Source organism: Balaenoptera ricei, chromosome 11 (assembly GCF_028023285.1).
Source record: "Balaenoptera ricei isolate mBalRic1 chromosome 11, mBalRic1.hap2, whole genome shotgun sequence".
Classification (NCBI taxonomy): domain Eukaryota; kingdom Metazoa; phylum Chordata; class Mammalia; order Artiodactyla; family Balaenopteridae; genus Balaenoptera; species Balaenoptera ricei.
In genome coordinates this window covers 42,893,101-42,908,021 of record NC_082649.1, presented here as the reverse complement: position 1 = coordinate 42,908,021, position 14,921 = coordinate 42,893,101, and the positions used below count along the sequence as shown (strand labels likewise).

General features: G+C 41.3%; 1 protein-coding gene across 2 annotated transcripts in view; it reads right to left on the bottom strand.

Moving 5' to 3' along the window:
• The window catches only part of FAM83B (family with sequence similarity 83 member B), an 89,628-nt gene extending 75,125 nt beyond the window's left edge, over positions 1-14,503 (bottom strand). For both annotated transcript variants that reach the window (XM_059937535.1, XM_059937537.1), the window contains exon 1: positions 14,303-14,503. The gene's annotated coding sequence lies outside the window, so the exon portion shown is untranslated. The remainder of the gene's footprint in view (positions 1-14,302) is intronic.
• Between the last annotated feature and the right edge of the window lie 418 nt (positions 14,504-14,921).

The window sequence follows — 14,921 nt, the reverse complement described above, 5'->3', positions numbered from 1 at the left end:
ATAACAGTTTTTGCAAGATGTAACCACTGAGGGAAACTGGGTAAAAGATAACAACGAATTCCTCTGTATTATTTCTCTCAACTTCATGTGAATCTACAATTACTTCAAAACAAATTATACTGATGAGCAATTTCATCTGCCTTGAATAGAAAATAAAAACAAAAACAACACATAGCTGGGAGGGTGAGAGCTTGTGTGCAGGCTCATACCACCATGTTCAAAGCCTGCTTCCCAAATTACAGTAAGTCCCCTACATAACGAACCTTCAAGTTGTGTCGAGATGCAAACGTGGGTTCCATCAATGTCAGGCGTGAGTGAAATTGCAGCTTGCCCTCTGATTGTGTTAGGTGAGTACCTAGGCTAACTTTGTTGGACTTACGAACAAATTGGACTGAGGAATGCACTCTCGGAACAGAACTCATTCATATGTAGAGGACTTACTGTATTGTGAAGCTCTTGGACAAGTGACCTATGTCCACAAGCCTCAGTCTGTGTGTGTTACCGAATGCAAGTTCATGTTCCTGACCCCCAGTGAGGCCAATCAAACTGAAACATCAGAGTTTGGAGCAGAGAAAGGCTTATTGCAGGGCCCAGCAAGGAGAACTGGCGGCTTGGGTGGCTCACACTCAAAATCCCCGAGCTCCCCACCGGGTTCCAGCAAAGCATTTGTAAAGACCAGGTGAGGGAGGGACATCTCAGGGAATGTGACCATCTGATGCACAGTTCTCTGATTGGTTGATGGTGAGGTACCAGGGTGGTGTCACAAGGGATAACGGTATCAATCCTTAGGCTCCAATAGGTCTAGGGACTATGTGATCATGGTCATCAAGTAGTTAATTTCTTCTATCTGGTGGTGGTTTTTAACATCTGAAAAACTCAGGAAATATGAGATGCTATTACGGGGGTTACTTCAGAGAGGAGCTAAAGCAGAAGATAATGGGGGAGTGGTCTGTACCAGGAAGGCCCCATAGGGTCCTGCTCAGTTACATGTTAGTGGCATTAGGTCATTCTAAGGAATAAATGAGGTAATACCCTTAAAATATTTAGCTTTTACCATAATTATTATTATACTACTATTCCTATTTTATGTTTTAACAATCTGTTACAGTATAAACACTATAAAGATACAAAAATAATTTGTTCAAAAGAGTCTTTTAGGATTCAAAAACAGGTAGTGTTTTCTGTCATCCCATTAACAATGTTATGCACTGTTTTGTCAACTGCAGTATTAAGCAAACAGTCAAAAATAGTCTCCATTTGTTTATGGTTTCTGATCTAAGAAAATTCATTGAAAAGACTTCTGAAATAAGAGGTCAGTGAAAAAATGCTCCAAGGAGAAATTACAAGCTTCTTAAATGACAGATAGTCTGAGGTTATGATTATTTCATGTGCAAACAGCTGGCTCCAAATCAGGACTTTGACCGAAAAATACCAAACAGATCAGAGTTGCCAGTGTCTTTGAGGTCCTTTTCCCAACTTCCGTCTTAGGCTGTTTCTATTCAGCTATTGAATGCTGTTATGAATTCAATTGTATCCTCCAACAAAATATGTTTAAGTCCTAACCCTCAGTACCAGTGAATGTGATCTTATTTGGAAATAGGGTCTTCTTTGTAAGAGACAGGTCATAGACAAATACACAGGGAGAACTCCAAAGGAGGACAGAGTTAGAGATTGGAATGCTAAGGATTTCTGGCAACACCAGAGCTAAGAGAAAGCCATGGACAGACTAACCTCTAGAACCTTCTAAGAAAATGAGGTTCTGAGGAAACCTTGATTTCAGACTATTAGCCTCTAGAACTGTGAGAGAATAAACTCTATTGTTTCAGGACAAAATTTGTGGTAGCTTGTTATAGCAACACAAGGAAGCTAATATAAACACACATAGGATTGATTGTCTTTATTCGCAAACCTTAAAGAATGTAAAATAAAGGAACTTAATAAAAAAATAATTTACCCTCCACAAGTAATTTCAAGTGTTTTTCTAGTTTATGTGGTATTATAAAACCAGTTCTCTGACATAACTTCAACGTTAGGCAAATTTCACTAAGGGACATTTTATAGTCTTTCAAATATTGAGGAAAAAATGCCTCATATCACTCTTTTTTTGGGGGGTGAGAACTGACTCTATGATGTGTATCAAAATGTCTACTTACAGAAGATGAGAAAATGTTTTATAAAGGATTGTTTCAGAACATCCCTGTCTTATAAAATCATAATCTATGATGGACCACTGTTCAAAATCATATATCTCTTCTTTGTTCAAATTTGTACCTGCCAAGATAAGTTTGACTTTGATTATCAGAAATTAAGATGACAATTAAAACATTAAAGAAGTTACTGTTAAATTAAAAATTCACTATAATACTGAAGCTGCCAAGGACAATCTGATATCTAATTTTGGCATCCAAATGTATTAGGAGTTTCTAAACTGGCTTCATAATAACACTTACAAAAAAATGGTCCAGTATCCAAGAGCACAGGTCACAGGCTTCCACAGAGCAGGCCAAGGAATACATGCCTGCGTGGCACACGCAATCAGAGTGTGGGTGTAGATGTCTCCATATGTGGGTCACCAACAGAAGCACCCATCTTATCAAACTCATGAAAAGCACAAAACTAAGCAGCTCCAACTCATTTTATAAATCCCAAATGAAAATTCCATTTGCTCAACATCTAATCATTTATTAGTTTCCTTAATCTCTTTTAATTGGGGATAGAATGATGATTACTTTCACATCAAAATAATTGCAGGGTTTGATTGTATTGGCTGCTCTTCAATATATTTGCACCCCCAGTCTAAACTATAGTTCAAATGTAAGAAAATAAAGGCCACCAATTTATGTTAATGACATTAAAACATAATCATTCACTACCATTTGGAAGGATTTATTGAGTAATTCCTGTAAAGAAATTTGTAGGAAAAAGAATAAACACTTTACTGATAGAACATATACTTAATAGTCAAACTGCAGAGGATTACTCTATGCATGGCTTAAAATGCAAGAGAAATTAGAGTAAAACTACTCTTTGACCAATATCTAACTTGTTCCTGAACTGTGTTTTATTATGATATTAGTACACCAGAAGCTCCAATGGATGGAACAAGGTCATCCTGATGGGTTGTAACTTGTGCCAAAATGCTCCATCTCTGCCTGGTCCTGATCAATGTGTGTAACATCCATTTGGACCAATAAATAGAAAAACATTGATACAGTTTACGGAACTGAACAATAGCATATATATTAGATGCCAGAATCAATATTCAAAATGAATTCAAAATGATCTTAAGTAGTGAAATATAAATTTATTTAAATTTAATAAATCAACTGGATAGGATTAAACTCAATAAAATAAATTTTAAAGTTTGAATTTACATTTAAAACTAGCTATACAAGTATAGGATGGAGGAGGGTTTGGGAGCAGATTATGTCATAAAAAATAGTTGAATAATTGGAATGTTTAGTCCAAAGAGAACGCAAAGATAGGCATATTAGGGTAGTCTTTAATTACAAGAAATGGTGAAGCAGAATTATTTTAAAGGCAAATGACAAATCACAAGTTGGCTCAGTGACCCAGAGTGGGAAAGACGGCCCAGGATTTGACTTCTGCTCTGCCACATACTGGTTGTAAGACCTAGGTCTTCATTATTTCAGGGCTCCAAACCTCGTGTTCCTCACCAGGAAAACCGGTAAAATAACAGTACTGATAGCAAAGGGTTTCTATAAAGACTAAATGAGATAAAAGCCTTACTCTATATCAGCCATAAAAACTGCTAAAAATGGTGAGGTAGTCATATAGGAAGGAGTTTTATTTAGTAATAAGGCTCTATTTTTCTCTTTCTTACTGAGAACCCTCTTTCTGTATGTAATCACACAGAGGACATATTTTTGGATAGAGTCCTATAATGTGTCACAAATTGGCTTCCCGGGGGACCCTTTGCTTTAAAATTTTAAGATGATATTTATTTTGCCTTCTGAAGAGACCTGGTATACCCACAAACCCGCGAACTTTGTTTGGAAGCAAGGAAGTGGTTAGGAAAGCGTTTCTTAGTCAGGTGTAACAAAGACCTGCCTACTATGCCCTGTCCTGGATTCTCCAGAGTCAGCCTTCACATTTTTTTGAAGTTAAATAAACAGCATTATACACAAATGCAAAACAAATGAACAAAAAACCCAAGAAAGTCAGAGGGTGTCTCTAGTAGTTTTAATAGCAGGCAAAAATGCTTCTGTTATGATGCTATATGGACAACAATCAGGTTACCAAACTACATAAGAGCAAAATTATAACTAAAGAAAATTCACCCAAAACCAAAAGGAAACACACACATAAAAATGAGAGTGCTTGTCTTAGAGTGGTGGTTCTATGGGCGATGTTTTAAAACTTCTTTACACGTTTCTGTATTTACCAGATGTGTATCAATGAATATGTATTGTTGGCACTGGGGAAAAAGAAAGTTGATAAAAGAAGTATCCCAACAGTTATTTTTGACTTTAGAATGCCCTCCTCTTTTTTTCAGTCATGTGCTAAGTTGACTGTAATAGTTAAGTTAAAACTCTGCATATAATAATTATTAGACTCTGAAGTCTAATAATTATTACAAAGCAACACATGAAAAAGTACAAAATGTCCAGAAAATAAAGCTATGGTCACAGGGACCACAAAGAAAAAAATAAAATTAAAATAACTACATGTGGTTAACGAGGTCTTAGTAAGTAGCTCAGAGATGCACAGTGTCATCCCCAACTCTCAGGGGTCAGGACCAGAACCAGGGCAAGGAGTGCCACAGCACTCATGGCACCTGTTATCACATCTGATGCATCAATTAAAGGCCTTATTTGCTATACCTCCTTCACTAGACTAGAAGCGCTGGGATAGGGGAGACTCTCTGTTTAGCACACTCATTAATGCTCAGGATGGACATAACTGTTAAATAATAAGCTAATCACATACTGCGTTAATAACTCAAAGTAAGAGAATGAGAGTTGATTAAAGTATGATAGGCCAAAAAATGCCAAAGTATAAATTTTTCTATAAAACGATAATATCCATGCAGAACTCTTAAAGATTGAAGCAACTACTTGTTTATATTAACTAGAGGTTAATTTTTTGATAATACAAAATATTAACCATTTGTAAAGCACTTTTAAGAAAATAATTAGAAACCCAGTGACTGCTGTAAGTCATTAGATAAATCTAGAGATCTCTATCAAAAAACACAAACACGGGCTTCCCTAGTGGCGCAGTGGTTGAGAATCTGCCTGCCGATGCAGGGGACATGGGTTCAAGCCCTGGTCTGAGAAGATCCCACATGCCGCAGAGCAACTAGGCCCGTGAGCCACAATTACTGAGCCTGCGCGTCTGGAGCATGTGCTCCGCAACAGGAGAGGCTGCAACAGTGAGAGGCCCACGCACCGCGATGAAGAGTGGCCCCCACTTGCCACAACTGGAGAAAGCCCTCGCACAGAAACGAAGACCCAACACAGCCAAAAATAAATAAATAAATTTTAAAAAAAAACAAAAAAAACACACACACTTATTTCAAATGAGCACTTTGTCAGGAGAATGGAGATGATATCAAGTGTCACTTGGAGATTCTAACAAAAATTTTTCTGACATACTTCACTCTATATGACAGACTCTAGGTCCATCCACCTCACTACAAATAACTCAATTTTGTTTCTTTTTATGGCTGACTAATATTCCATTGTATATATGTGCCACATCTTCTTTTAAATTTATTTATTTATTTATTTTTGGCTGTGTTGGGTCTTCGTTTCTGTGCGAGGGCTTTCTCTAGTTGTGGCAAGCGGGGGCCACTCTTCATCGCGGTGCGCGGGCCTCTCACTATCGTGGCCTCTCCTGTTGCGGAGCACAGGCTCCAGACGCGCAGGCTCAGTAATTGTGGCTCACGGGCCCAGTTGCTCTGCGGCATGTGGGATCTTCCCAGACCAGGGCTCGAACCCGTGTCCCCTGCATTGGCAGGCAGATTCTCAACCACTGCGCCACCAGGGAAGCCCTGTGCCACATCTTCTTGATCCATTCATCAGTCGATGGACACTTAGGTTGCTTCCATGTCCTGGCTATTGTAAATAGTGCTGCAGTGAACACTGTGGTACATGTCTCTTTTTGAACTATGGTTTTCTCAGTGTATATGCCCAGTAGTGGGATTGCTGGGTCATATGGTAGTTCTAGTTTTAGTTTTTTAAGGAACCTCCATACTGTTCTCCATAGTGGCTGTATCAATTTACATTCCCACCAACAGTGCAAGAGGGTTCCCTTTTCTCCACACCCTCTCCAGCATTTATTCTTTGTAGATTTTTTGATGATGGCCATTCTGACAGGTGTGAGGTGATACCTCATTGTAGTTTTGATTTGCATTTCTCTGACGATTAGTGATGTTGAGCATCCTTTCATGTGTTTATTGGCAATCTGTATATCTTCTTTGGAGAAATGTCTATTTAGGTCTTCTGCCCATTTTTGGATTGGGTTTTTGTTTTCTTGATATTGAGCTTCATTAGCTGCTTGTATATTTTGGAGATTAATCCTTTGTCAGTTGCTTTGTTTGCAAATATTTTCTCCCATTCTGAGTGTTGTCTTTTGGTCTTGTTTATGGTTTCCTTTGCTGTGCAAAAGCTTTTAAGTTTCATTAGGTCCCATTTGCTTATTTTTGTTTTTATTTCCATTACTCTAGGAGGTGGGTCAAAAAAGATCTTGCTGTGATTTATGTCATAGAGTGCTCTGCCTATGTTTTCCTCTAAGAGTTTGATAGTGTCTGGCCTTACATTTAGGGCTTTAATCCATTTTGAGTTTATTTTTGCATATGGTGTTAGGGAGTGTTCTAATTTCATTCTTTTACATGTAGCTGTCCTGATTTCCCAGCACCACTTATTGAAGAGGCTGTCTTTTCTCCATTGTATATTCTTGCCTCCTTTATCAAAGGTAAGGTGACCATATGTTTGTGGGTTTATCTCTGGGCTTTCTATCTTGTTCCATTGATCTATATTTCTGTTTTTGTGCCAGTACCCTACTCTCTTGATTACTGTAGATTTGTAGTATGGTCTGAAGTCAGGGAGCCTGATTCCTCCAGCTCCATTTTTCTTTCTCAAGACTGCTTTGTCTATTCAGGATCTTTTGTGTTTCCATACAAATTGTGCAATTTTTTGTTCTAGTTCTGTGAAAAAATGCCATTGGTAGTTTGATAGGGATTGCATTGAGTCTGTAGATTGCTTTGTGTAGTAGAGTCATTTTCACAATGTTGATTCTTCCAATCCAAGAACATGGTATATCTCTCCATCCGTTTATATCATCTTTAATTTCAAAGTTTAAAGTCTTGTGTTTTTCAACGGAAATAGTGATACAAATTAGCTGTAAAGCATGACTCATTTCACCTCTGTTATTAATGTCAGTTCTATTATTAAATGGATTTATTTCAGCAGGAAGAAAGGATTCATTCTGTGTTTAAATTAATTATGATTACAGACGTTTGGTATATCATTAAGGTGAAACTGGCATGGACTATATATTCCAGAGCAGCCCGGAGAAGTTTAAAAATTGACATTTTTTTTTTAACAACGTGATAAAACACAGCAGTGTGAGGCTTCGGATTATCCAATAAATTACCCTGTTACAAAGCCAGATTATGGTTTCGAGGATTATGTAAATCTCTCCGTTCTAAAGGTACGTAAAACTTGCACGTGAGTCACTTGGTGGCCATCTGGGTTATCAGACCGACTGGGGTGTCACAGGGCTTGTGCTCAAGTGACCCTTATTTTACTTAATAACGACCCCAAAGCAAGAGGAGTGAAGATGGCAATTCGGAAACGCCAGAGAGAGGATGTAAAATGCTTCCTTTGAGTGAAAAGGCGAAAGCTCTGTACTTTTCATCAGGAAAGAAAAAAAGCTATGTGCTGAGGTTGCTGAGATCCATGGGCTTAGTCAGTTCAAGACTAGCACTTTCTTCTAGATACCTTGAAATATTTATGAGAATGTGTCTACTTTAGGAAGAAGCTAGAGCCATGTGGCTGACAGGGTCTTGGTGCTCCGGCTGGGTGTCAGGCCTGAGCCTCTGAGGTGGGAGAGCCGAGTTCAGGACATTGGTCCAGCAGAGACCTCCCAGCCCCACATAATATCAAATGGCGAAAGCTCTCTCAGAGATCTCCATCTCAATACTAAGACCCAGCTCCACGCAAAGACCAGCAAGCTACAGTGCTAGACACCCTATGCCAAACAACTAGTAAGACAGGAACACAACCCCACCCAATAGCAGAGAGGCTGCCTAAAATCATAATAAGCTCACAGACACCCCAAAACACATCACCGGATGTGCTTAGCTAGCTATATCACAGTTGAAATAAAGTGATCCTCTTTTATTTTCTCCCAGAAATTCCCCCCCCAAAAAATGTGATTGGAAAACTAGCCCATGCTACTTCAGCCCTTTTACTGATTTCTCACTAAGCTTCTTCATTGGCTCCTCTAACTTGTTTATAAAACAACTGCACACATAGAAATTAATCAGGTCCAAATAAAGAAACACATTTTTTAAATGTGTAAAATGCTGCTGGATTTGTATAATGGATTCTAGGTCTTGTGGATTTCAGGGAAACAGTAACCTGAGTTCCCTGTGATCTCTCTTTGTAACTGTGCTTTAATCTCTCTGACCGTGGTTCTAACCTGGGAAACTGTAATGACAAGCAATCCCTACAACAATGTACATTTTCAAGTGGAAAGACCCTGGCACTGTTCTGAAGGTGTGTTATCACTGGTTACATTATCAAAAGCTATCTTCTCTGTGCTTCAGGTGTAACCATCCTCTGTACAAATCAAGAAAGTCATTCACATGGAAAGTATACAAAATAAACAACTATTGAGGGTGTCCCCCAGATAATGGTATTACTATGCTGTGATATTAAAATCAAAAGTAACAATTTGTTTCAACTCAAATCATTAATGATTTTATCAAGTCACTTACTCCACATGTGATTTGTGCACACACCTACTTAAGATGATCTATGGCTCCTGTCCCAAATTTCTGGGGACTCATACTTGGGATCCAATGGCCTTGAATAGATTTTATGCTCTTTTCCCTTTAGGTTTCTTGTCCTAACTCTTCTACATACAAGATGCAACCTGCTAACTGGGAGTAAGTCTACTCTGTAAACAAAACACGGGATTTTATATAGTTTGAAGACACTGTCTTAATAACAGGGCTCTGAATTAAGGCTTTGAGGATGTACCAGATGTGGCTGATTTCTCAGGGAATACCTTTAGATGTGAGTGTACAAGAACTGGCCAATTGCATAAACAAATGCTTTTGTAATAAAGCACTTTTCATGTTACTTTCAATGTTTAGAGGCTGATGTTTTTTGCCTCACATTAATAGACATGGAAATCGTAGACATAGGCTATCATTTCAATTTTCTTTAGTATCATTTTTCTATTAAGATTTTAAAAAGAAAGATTCAATTATATGTAAAAGTGGTCCCTTAGTTCTTTTGACCTGTGACTTTTTCTGCATTGGACACTGACACTCAAAGTAACTCTTCTGTGATAAATCCAGTCTTTAATCCATCAACTAAGAAATATTTCAATTTACTGCCCAGTAAGGCTGTCAGCATGTCAATATGCAGTTTCAAAACATCGTTACCCTCTTTTTACTGTCTTATTTGCACTCTTATTTGAATATTTTATTCCAACTTGAACTTATAAGTTTTTGAAAAATAGATAAATGAAAGTCTCCATGGTAGTGATAAAATGCTTATCTAATAAATGGAATATAATCAAGGCAAAGACTGAAATGATTGGATATGTCAAAGGAGACAAATCTTTAGTTTTAAACAGATGATCATTATACACCTGTTCCATTAGGAAGGAAAAGAACAAATTTTTAAATGCATAAAATGCTAGAAATGTATTGTTAAATATTGTATTTAACATTAAAATGTAACTGGCAATTTTATTTATATTTTGGTTGTCAGAGAATAAAATTTCCCTTGTAATGTATTTTTTTGATATAATTTGATTTTACAGATTTTTAGAAACATATAATGTACCAAAGTAGAGACCTGTACTGATGGAGATGACAGATGGACATGAAGAAAGATAAATAAATAAATAGGTGAACAAATGGAGAAACAGACAAACAGAAGTAGGGAATGGGAGGGCTGGACAGAGAAAAGATGAAAGATGAGGTAGCAAAAGAAGACAAGAGAAAGGATGAGATGGAGGAGCAAAGAAAGAAAGAGAAGATTGAGGAAAAGAAAGAAAAGGAAGAGAAGGAACGAGAAGGGACAAAGAGAGGCCAAAAAGGTTAAATGGACAGTAAGACTGGAAAGCAAAGGAACGGTTGAGACTGAAAAAAAACCCCTGAAATCATTGGGAAACACCGTCAACAGTTCCTTACTCTAAAAACATCTTACCTTTTTTTCACTTTTCTCAAACCAATAATTCAGGAGTTACGTTTATTTGAGAAAAATACATTTTTTAAAAAACATCAGGAAACAGCTATTGAATGAGTCAGATGATACTGAGTATTTGGAGCAACGCGCTGTTTTGAAGTGAAGCCATCATTGCTTGTGCATGTATATAAAAGACAGCCCAGACAGACATCCCATGGTGAGCGACTCTATTACAGCCATTGAGGTGGAAGATGCCGCTTTTTAGTGCTCTGAAAACTGCCTATTCTTCCCCAAGTGAGTAATGCTTATACAATCTGAGAAGCAACATGATGATAAATAGAGAACTAAAACCCTTTGAAATGAAAGTTGGACAATAGAAGTGGAAATAACGAGATTCCAGTGATACCTTGGGGAGACCTTAGTTAACACTATTTTATGGTACCCTCAATTAAAAGCAATCACAGAGAATTTCAGAGCACAATGGGATACACCAGTGATCATGTATCCAAGCCCTTTCACACCAGTGAAAAACTTGAGAGTCTGAGAGAATTTAAATACTCCGTCCAAAATCACCAGTAACTCAGGTCTGCTAATGTTCAATTTCACAAATGATTAATGAACATATACAATATCTGCTGAGATCTTCACAGTATGAAGGAAATACTAAGTAAAGGGATCTGATCCATTAATAACTGTTTGTACTTATTAGGTTCCTAACTGTGAGCTTCCTGAGATCCAAGAACAGGATCTTGTTACCCTTACATTCCCGGAGTAGAACACATTGCTTGGTGCATAATTGTCAATATATATATGTTGAATGAATGGATAGGGCACAACAGCACAAAGTTATAACCTTTACACAACATGACTGCACAGCTTTTGTATAAACTCTTTAAAATAGGCCACTGCCTACTGGCTGTCATTTATATACATGCACATGGAGGTTACACCAGATCCTATGCCAGTACCTATGCCAGAGGCTGACCACTACCACCACCTTACCTTCCCCAAGGATGGGCAGAGTTTACAAATTATTTGACACATAGCTCAAAAGATAAATGGCACGTGCCTTTTGGGGAACATCTGGCTCACTCCAAAGGACAGTGTAAAAATAAAACAAAATACAAACTGGGTAGTAATTAGATGTCCCCCGAGGAAAAGTTCTGCATATTAAGCCATGATCATGTGGCTCAAGCACTTTGCAATGTAGATGTGTCCAATGGGTGAATATCCCTTATATTGGTATCATCTCTCCAACCCAGGCTCATCTTCCTCAAAGCATCACAGCTACTCAAAACATCTTTTACCTCCCTGATCCCCCGCCCCTACCTCCTACACATGCTAGCATCCTGACTCCTTAAAAACCCTCCTTCCCAAATGGAAGCCAACTTGCTCCCATTCAAGTTCACCTCCACACATACCCTTTCTACTGGAGCCCACCATCCCCCCCCCAACCCCGTCCTGTGTCAGCTGCCCACAGTACTCATCTCCCATGATTGGCAATGCCAATCCCCATGGGTTCCCGACTCTACCTTGTGGGCTGGGATAGGTACCGCAAACAGTGCCAAAGCCCACTGGCCCACCTCAGGAGGAAGGAAGAGTCATCTGAAGGCTCCAGAAAATTTTCTCAGAGAAATTGGTGGTCAGTGGATTTAATTCTTGATGGAGCTTAGGTGCTATTTGTATAAAAGTTAACCCATTGAACCCCTAAAATCCATCATTTAGAATTCTGTTTCCATGGTGTTGGGGGTTGCGGAGTGTATTCTGATTTTCAAATGATAAATTCACCAACAAAGTTCTAAAATACACTTCACTTTCAAATTAGATATAATTAAGTAATCAAAAGGACATTTTTAACACTGTGTTTAACAGACGCTGTGAAATTGTGAAACATCCCTGGGACACACATACTCGGCAAGTTACAGGAGACACATGAACTTACCTAACTAGCTAAACAAGGGCAACTTGTAACTTTACAAATAATTAGTTAAATTAAGCTAAGTGTGGGGCCTGTTCAAAAGGTCTCCTCCAACCAGATTTACATTACAGAAGAGGCCTGATTTACTGGAATCACATTTTCACTGCAAGATTCACAGGGCCCTGTTACATCCTGGAAACTCACAGGTGTATAATGTAATGGAACCGGAAGCAAGAAGGTGAGTTGTTTCTGTTCAGTAAGTCATGGTCAAGAAAAGCTCCACCATAAACTGTAAGGGGTCTGCTAGCAGGAGGGGATGTACTAGAAAGAATAACCATCACCCAAAAGTTTAGTCAGTTACAGTTAAAGTAACAATCTCCAGAGAGTAACCACAAAAAACATCACTGAGTCAGCAGCAAGAGGTGTGGTTTGTCTCCATGTACGCAACCCCTTTCAGCAGTTGTTCAATGGGTGATTCTTCCCACAATACATTCTGAGCGTCTGGGGTCTAAAACGTGCCAGCTTGAAAGGCAGGATCCACCCAGCCCCTCAGGCAGGCTCTGCAGGGTGCCGCCAGCATCCTTCACAGGCATGTACACCACGTGTGCCGTAAGCTCAAAAGCAAGGGGTGAAATTTGGACTGGATGGCGTGGGGGCCTCTATCATGCTAGGAACTGCAGGAAGACAGGAAGAAATCAAACAGAACCAAGACCAGCCTCACCCCCACCCCATCCGGATCCACGCCACTCTTGTTCTTTTGTTATTTTGGAAAACCGAAAAGACCAGCTTCCTCTTCTGAGCCCCTTTCATCCCTGTTCCCTTTCGTATTTCTTGTCAGGACTGATTCAGCCTCAGTCATGGATTTCCCTGGGGCTCCTGCCTGTGTTTGGGATGAGAAAGGGAAAGAGGGGAGGTGCCTGCTGGTAACCTAGCATTATGTCTATCAAGTGGGAATCTGGAAAGGAGCTGCTGGATATCAGCGTCTGGCCTTGACTGCTGGCTACCAGCCCCACTCTTTCTTAGTGTTCTGGCCTCCTTAGCTCTAATCTCCACTGCTAGGGCTGAGACGCTATAATTTGTAAGCACATCCCTCCGGGCACAGTCTCCATGCGGTCCTGTGTTCCCAAATCTCCAGTCTCTTCCCTATAAAGCACCACTGTCTCTTCACATACCCGTGATTCCAACTACTAACATACATACCTTATCTTCCTCTTCACCCCACCCCCCACCCCGGCCATATAGGTAATAATTCTCCCAACACGACACAAAGAACAGACCTAAAGTCTCCATGTGACTTTCCAGGAGCAATCCCCTCTCCTTTTAAGGCCACCACCACCCCGGAGCAGTGGTTCTCAAAATCTGATAGGAACCAGAATGACCGGGCGAGCTAATCAAGGTCACAGACCCAGGCTCAGGGGAACTAAAGTTTGAAAAGCACAAGTCTGGATTAATCTGAGAGCAGAAGTGGGATAGGACACAAATAGGAGAGTGTGTCAAAGTACAAACTTTTATTTTCCCTTTTGAGTTCTGTTCCCCACGCTGGGTCTAAAGGACACCCACGCCCTGTGCAGCCGCGGTTCCCACCTTTTCCCAAGATCCCCTCCTCCATCCAGCCGCCTTCCTCACAAGGAGGCCTCCAGGACTCTCCCCACCGCCGACCCCAGAGCCAAGAGGAAAATGATCCAAAGTACACCGCGAGCGGGGCCTGTCCCTCGGGCACCGGAACCCAGCTCGCCTGAGACTGAACTTTTCAAACTTCCACAAGACTGAACTTTTCAAACTTCCCAACTCACTCTTACCCACACGCTAACGAAAGAAAAGCAGATAAAAGCAGGAGACTGAACTCTGCACGCCGGCGACTGTCCGATCCCGCGCGCGCTCACCGGGGAGGTTCGCGCCCTCCTCCTGGCCGGCCCCGGGCTGGCCGCGGTCCCCGCCCCTGTGGCCCCCCGCCCGCTGGGGAGGGGAGGGGAGCCAGGACCCCACTTACCGCCGGGAGCGTCCCGAGCCGCGCGCAGCCGCGCCCGCGCCAAAGGTTTGCGTCCCAGGAAGCGGAGGTGCGGAGTCACCTGCGCGTCAGGCGCGTAGGGCAGCTCGGTCCTGCCCGGGCCGCGCCTCCCGGGCCCAGGTGCCGAGCCAGCGAGGGCGGGGTGCGGACGGGCTGCAACAGGTCCCAAGCCGGGTCGCACCGAAGCCCGCGCAGCCAGCCAGCGCCCCGGAACCTGTCTAACTCAGACCTCCAACCCTCGGCCCTCAAAATAGAAAGCCTTTCTTTCCTGTCCGCCCTCGGGGCTACCAGCAACTACAAGTCGCGACATCCCGGCCTGGCGAGCAGAACCCGGAGGGCGGCAGCGCTCACCTGGGCAGGGGGTAGGCTCACGGAGCGGCATTCAGCTCCCATCCCCCGTGCGTCCCGGGCTCAGGAATGCGCGGGGGCGGGAGGGCGGCTGGGTGAGAGCCGGGGTGGTACCACCCCCAGGGAGCGGATGGACTCAGCTTCAGGGAGATAATTCCCATCCGCGATCCGCAATGCAGACCCTACCCCACCGCCCGAGTGTGTCCGGGCTTGGAGGAGAGCAGGAAGTGGAAAGATGGAAGACACACTGCGT